Consider the following 7423-nt stretch of genomic DNA (forward strand, 5'->3'; position numbering starts at 1 on the left):
AATTCTTAAGACAGGTACAGCTGTTTCTAATTCCTTTAAAAATTAGGTGGTGACTTGAATGATTTCAGGAGCCTGACACACCCATTCAGAAACATCATTCTCAGTTTGCATCTTACTATCAGGGAGAATATCTTCAACTAATATAGAAACCAAAAGACTCCTGTGTTTTAGAATGTGAGTCTTAGAACATTTCAGTAAATCCCACAAAGGCTTCAAAATGTTTTTCTCTCTGGTACATAGCTTCATTTTAGCTTAGGGAAGAAGAACGGAAAATGGTCCTTCTCAGGTTATGACTATCAGCTTCCAAGGTAGCCAACTTTTGACCATAGAGGTACTTTAAATAAATAAATATATATATATATATATATATATATATATCTGTAAAAATGTCTTCTCAAGTTTCAGCTGGAAGAAAGAATAAATATTCCAGAAGTTATAAACAATATCTTAGATGCAAGCAGCATCCCTAAAGGAGAGTGTAAAGATACTACCCTGCCAAGATCCAGAGCCAATCCCAGAGGTAATCAAAATAAAGAATGACTTGGACAGTGCTCCTGAGAGCTAGGTCTCCAGTGGGATCTCAGCTGCAGATGGAGTGCAACCCACATTTCTCTCTGACTAAATTTTGGGCATCCCCAACCTGCCATTTGTCAAGCCAAGATCTCAGAACACAAACAAGGAGGCAATAGCTATTCCTGGTAGAGAAAGGATTGACAACCAATGGGCACCCAAAAACAAATTCACAATTCAAAGATCTAATTATTACAAAAATTGCTCTTGCCAACCTCTCTGAATTCAGAAAGGAAGGGACAACATAAAAATTTACTTTCCTCTCTTGACCACAGAGAGAGACCTGGAAACTGACTTTGGTAAGAATTCTCACTCTTTGCCTGCTTTTGCCAGTTTTCCCAGGATCCCATTTGTAGGCTCCAGAGAGAATGGGGTGTCCAAGTAGGTCTCATGCTGATAATGGGAAACTGCAGGAAAGAAAAACTAATACTCCTCTATCCTTTATAGTGAGCGCTTGGCTGAGATCCCCTTTTCTCTTGGGCAGTTTGTGTATGCAGAAGCTTATCTAGGTTAAAAGTTGTCCATTTGGCCACTGTAACTCCAGATTATCTTTGGTATGGTTAACCTTATTTTTTAGCCTTTGTAAAATTTTCTTCACCTGAGGCTTCACACTAGATGCAGTCCAGTTTAAATCAGATCCAGACCAACCCTGGAATACCCAGTTTCTAAACTGGACTCAGTTCAACCCCAGATCTAGTTTGGTTTCTTAGTAGAATCCAGTCTGACCTTGGATTTAGTCCCAGCCTGGTTTCCAAGTTGGACCCAGTCCAACACTAAACTCAGTCCAGCTTTCAAGTTGGACCCAGTCTGACTCCAGCTGATTTCTAGACCAAATCCAGATAGAGAAATGCTCAAATAAAGTCTGAAAGTTTTTTTCATAAGGCAAAAGCTAGGATCCTCAAGGTATTTAACCCATGACCTCCAGAGGCAGCGAAAACAGTGCATTCAAGGGATTCAGGAGGTACTTATACCTATTTACTTACTGCTGCTGCAGGTCTTCAAGGGTCTGCGGTTCTCTCCTCTGTCAAAAGGTAAACTGAGGCATATTGAAAATTTGTAGGTTATATTTGAGCAAAAAAATCAATTTGAATTGGGCAGCATCCAATCTAGCAGAGATAAAGGAGCTCCAAGTAGTTATATAAAATGAAAGACTTTTACAGGCAGAAAAGGGCAGGCACAGGATGCTATACCAGGCAAAAAAATCAGTTTGGTTATAGCAAGGTTGCTTTTCTTTAGGAGATTGCAGGAGTCTTTCAGGCAAATGACTTGACTGGTGCTGATCACAAGATTCCTGACTGACCATTCCTTAAATGGTTTAAGATTCCATTTCTGATAAAACCAGAACTATAATCACACCTCAGTTTAAGTGGCATCGGACTTAGCATAAGTGACTCCATTTGGTGGTTGTTGTCTTGTTTTTATCAGGTTTTAGTCAAGATGTTGGCCTGGACCACAGTATGTGAAATCTTGATTGGGGATGGAGGATCCATTTCCAAGATGACACACTAAATTAGTGGCTGGTAAGTTAATTTTAGGGGCTTCCTTTGTGACCTAGACAGTAAAGAATCTGCCTCCAATGCATGAAACTGGGGGTCAATCCTAGGTCAGGAAGATCCCCTGGAGAAGGAAATGGCAACCCACTCCAGTATTCTTGCCTGGAGAATTCCATGGACAGAGAAGCATGGAGGGCTTAATTCTGGCTGTCCACAAGAGGCACTAGTTACTATCATGTGGACCTTTCTGGGGGGCTTCCCAAAAGTGTTCACAAAGTAGCAACTGGCTTTCTCTAGCCCCAATGGTCCAAGAGAGAGCAGAGCAAAATCTACAGTGGCTATTTTGATCTTGCCTCAGAAGTCACAGGCTTCCCTGATAGCTCAGTTGGTAAAGAATCCACCTGCAATGCAGGAGACTCCACTTCAAGTCCTGGGTGAGGAAGATCCATTGAAGAAGGGATAGGCTACACACTCCAGTATTCTTGGGCTTCCCTGGGGGCTCAGCTTGTAAAGCATCCTCCTGCAATACGGGAGACATGGATTCATTCCCTGGGTTGGGAAGATCCCCTGGAGAAAGGAATACTCCAGTATTCCGGCCTGGAGAATTCCATGGATTGTATAGTCCATGGGGTTGCAAAGAGTCAGACATGACTGAATGATTTTCACTTTCACAAGTCACACACTTTCCGTTCTGTACAGCAGAAACTAATACGACATTGTCAGTCAACTATACTCCAATAAAATTTTAAAAAAATTTTCACTTCCATATTCCATTACACACTCAGACCAGTACTATTCAAAGTTAGTGGGGAATACATAATATTGTGAATACTAGCAGAAAAAAATTAATGGGATATTTTGGAATTTCCTACCACAGATTGGGTATTCAAGAAATCAATGGTAACGACAACCCTGTATGCGAGACAGCAAAAGAGACACAGATGTATAGAACAGTCTTTTGGACTCTGTGGGAGAGGGAGGGGGAGGATGATTTGGGAGAATGGCATTAAAACATCTACAATATCATATAAGAAACAAATCGCCAGTCCAGGTTCGATGCAGGATACAGGAAGCTTGGGGCTGGTACACTGGGATGACCCAGAGGGATGGTACAGGGAGGGAGGTGGGAGGGGGGTTCAGGATGGGGAACATGTGTACACCCGTGGTGGATGCATGTTGATGTATGGCAAAACCAATACAATATTGTAAAGTAAAATAATAATAATAAAAAATTTAAAAAAAGAAATCAATGGCATAAAATTTTCCTATCCACCGCAGAGAAATGTTTAAAAAAAAAAAACTTAAAACACAAAACAATAATTCTTTTCATCATTGTTTTAACTAAAAACAGGTAATCATCAAGCGAGTACTTATGGTATGCTTTCAGAAATATTAAGATTTTAAGAGACTAAAAATTAATTTGCAACATTTATATTTCATGAACTGTATGTTTAGGAATCTACTGATTATAAAAATGTTCAGGTCTAAATATAAAAGTGTTGCCCACTTAAATGCATGCACATTGCCTGTATATCACAGCTGCCCTATTTAACTAGAACTATGAAACCAGATTTTTGTTTTTTATTATTGCATTGCAGAAGCACCTATATATCATCACACACAAAAAGCACAGAGTAAATGTTTATTAAATTGATTTAAAATTTTGAGAGAAATCTTCTGTAAACAAATACATGAACATGCATGCTGGTCTTACTAAGATATATTGGCATTCAGTAGCATGCCTATGTTGCTGCTGCTGCTAAATCACTTCAGTCATGTCCAACTCTGTGCGACACCATAGACAGCAGTCCACCAGGCTCCCCCATCCCTGGGATTCTCCAGGCAAGAACACTGGAGTGGGTTGCCATTTCCTTCTCCAATGCATGAAAGGGAAAAGTGAAAGTGAAGTCGTTCAGTCGTGTCTGGCTCTTCACGACCCCATGGACTGCAGCCTACCAGGCTCCTCTGTCCATGGGATTTTCCAGGCAAGAGTACTGGAGTGGGTTGCCATTGCCTTCTCCGAGCATGCCTATAAAGATGTACAATAAAAAAAATGTCTCAATGCCTGGTTTTTGTTGATTTCACACTGATTTGAATATAGGCAAGTGTTATCCTAGGGCTTCCCTGGTGGCTCAGACAGTAAAGAATCTGCCTGCAATGCAGGAGACCAGGGTTCAATCCCTGGGTAAGGAAGATTCCCTGGAGAAGGAATACTGGCAACCCATGGTCAGAGGAGACTGGCAGGCTACAGTCCATGGGGTTGCAAGTGTTATTCTAAGTAAATTATGGATCAGTCAAATGTACTCTTCATTACACTCATCCTCTCCAAATCTGGGCTCATTTTTCCTCTTGTGGTAATCTCTCTCTTTAGTTGGGCTTAGAATTCATCTGGAGAAGGCAATGGCACCCCACTCCAGTACTCTTGCCTGGAAATCCCATGGACGGAGGAGCCTAGTAGGCTACAGTCCATGGGGTCGCGAAGAGTCAGACACGACTGAGCGACTTCACTTTCACTTTTCACTTTCATGCACTGGAGAAGGAAATGGCAACCCACTCCTGTGTTCTTGCCTGGAGAATCCCAGGGACGGGAGCCTGGTGGGCTGCCCTCTATGGGGTCGCACAGAGTTGGACACAACTGACGTGACTTAGCAGCAGCAGAATTCATCTAAGGTGAAGAACTGTTTTGGCCCAGAATCTTCCTTAATACCAAGCCCTGTGCCTCTCATCAAAGTCTAAAAGAATCTGACAGATCTATTTGCGAGCCGTTTGCATTCTCAGGGGGCTCTTTTCTTCTCCCCCAGGGGTGATTTTTCCTCTTCGTCTACCCAGTGTTCCCTTTTCTTCAGCTTCCTCCTTTGAACAAAAAGAAATACTGTCACTCTATCTGTCATGTTCACTTGTTAATTGATGGATTTTTCTTTTAAATAAAACAGTTGCTGCCAATGTATTACCTAAGCCAGACAGTGCACTTCAAACGTTTCCGCCCTGAGTGGGAACTCTGAAAGAACCCTTTTAAGCATTCCTGTCAGCCATGGGAAGGTATTAAAAAGGGTCATTGCAAGGTATTTTCCAGCCAAAAGACACACCAGAAAAGTGCTTAGCCTGGGCTTCAGAAAACCATTCTAGATGCCACAGCTGCTGAAAGACCTAGGTTCCAACCTTTTTCAAAGCCAGGATAGTCTTTCCTCTGTCTACCTCTCACAAGTGTGTCCTGCATATTCTGGCATGACTTTGACACCCTTCTGTTTTGGCTGGTCAAGTTGTAGGAAGCTTGCCCTTTTCTCTTCTAGACAAAGATCTTGTTTTAAATGATGTGATTTTTTAAGATACTCTCTCTTTCTAAAGTGATGATACTTATTATCTTCCTTTCAAGATTACTTCTTCTTCTGGAATTGAGACTTAAAAAAAAAGCACATCATTGTAAAGGTGATACTTTTTTTTCATTAATAGATGCAATAAACATCATGGGTATCATGAAAATAAAATATAAATATAAATGCTAATTATTCAATCAAAAACAGTTATTTAGGCCTAAAGATTTTTTCTTATAAAAATACCAAACATGATAAAGTGGGAAAATTATTATGGGGTGTGATAAATATAATAATGCAAAAGGGACTAAAAGATGATAACATTTTCTAGCATATTTCGATCCAAGTAGGGAGAAGGAATTAGATGCAGATAATGCAATTGACTTGACCAAGTGGGTGTAGCTAAAAGATAGAGCTTTATGTCTTGAAACATCCCAATTACTATCAAGTCTTCAATAATTTTAAAAGTATCCAAGATTCATGTGGGGAACAGGTGAACAAGAAAGCCTGAAGTGATTATTTATATAAGTAGGAAGTGTGTGTGTATGTTAGTCAGTCATGTCAACACTTAGCAACCCCATGAACTGTAGTCCGCCAGGCCCCTTTGTCCATGGAATTCTCCAGGCAAGAATAGGAAGGAAGACCAGAAAACCAAAAAAGAATGATGAGAGCAGTCATAAACAGCAGGGCCAGCTTTTGGCTCCTGCCTTATGAGACCGGGATCTATCTCAGTCAAGAACCATGATGAAAGGACACGATGAGCCAAGTTCTGTGCTAGGTTTCTGCCTTCTCAGATTTTACAGTCTAAGAGATGCAGAGAACCCAGAGACAAAATCAACCACATGCCTTCTGACAGTACAAAATCATGAAAGAAATAAAGACTACAAGAAAATACTTCCAGCATAAATTATTTTGGGGACCATTCAGAGTAATATGTGTTTGTACACACTAAATTATCAGAGCAAGAAAAGCAAGGCTTCAGAAGATGGATAGCTGCTGCTGCTGCTGCTAATTCACTTCAGTCGTGTCTGACTCTGTGCGACCCCAGAGACGGCAGCCCACCAGGCTCCCCTGTCCATGGGATTCTCCAGGCAAGAACACTGGAGGGGGCTGCCATTTCCTTCTCCAATGCATGAAAGTGAAAAGTGAAAGTGAAGTCGTTCAGTCGTGTCTGGCTCTTCGAGACCTCATGGACTGCAGCCTATGAGGCTCCTCCATCCATGGGATTTTCCAGGCAAGAGTACTGGAGTGGGTTGCCATTGCCTTCTCCAAGAAGGGTAGCAGTATCAAATATACCAGCAAGAACTCATGTTTTAGGTCTTACCTAATAAAAACTCTTGTTTCTTAACTTCAATATGAGAAAAAAATGGCAATCATAGACAATCATTTTCCTGACTTTCCACATGTTAAAGTCTTCAGTTCAGTTTCTCAGTCATGTCCAACTCTTTGCAACCCCATGGACTGCAGCACACCAGGCCTCCCTGTCCATCACAAACTCCCAGAGTCCACCCAAACCCATGTCCGTCAAGTCAGTGATGCCATCCAACCATCTCATCCTCTGTAGTCCCCTTCTCCTCCTGCCCTCAATCTTCCCCAGCATCAGGGTCTTTTCAGATGAGTCCGTGTAGTCAGTATTAACTCTTTGGCATAACTGGCAAGAAAGTTAAGTAAACTGACTAGCACTAAACAAGGGTATATCTAGTTTAGATCAATCAAAGGGTGGTGAGCAGTCCTAAACATGGGCTAACACCTAGCACCATTTTTTTTTTATCTATTTTTTTTTATTGAAGGATAATTGCTTTACAGAATTTTGTTTTCTGTCAAACCTCAACATGAATCTGCCATAGGTATACATATATCCCTTCCCTTTTGAACCTCCCTCCCATCTCCCTCCCCTCTAGGTTGATACACAGCCCCTGTTGGAGTTTCCTGAGCCATTGAGCAAATTCTAGTTGGTCATCTATTTTACATATGGTAATGTAAGTTTCCATGTTACTCTCTCCACACATCTCACCCTCACCTCCCCTCTCCCCATGTCCATAAATCTAT

The sequence above is a fragment of the Bubalus bubalis genome, chromosome 20 (genome assembly GCF_019923935.1).
Source record: "Bubalus bubalis isolate 160015118507 breed Murrah chromosome 20, NDDB_SH_1, whole genome shotgun sequence".
NCBI lineage: Eukaryota > Metazoa > Chordata > Mammalia > Artiodactyla > Bovidae > Bubalus > Bubalus bubalis.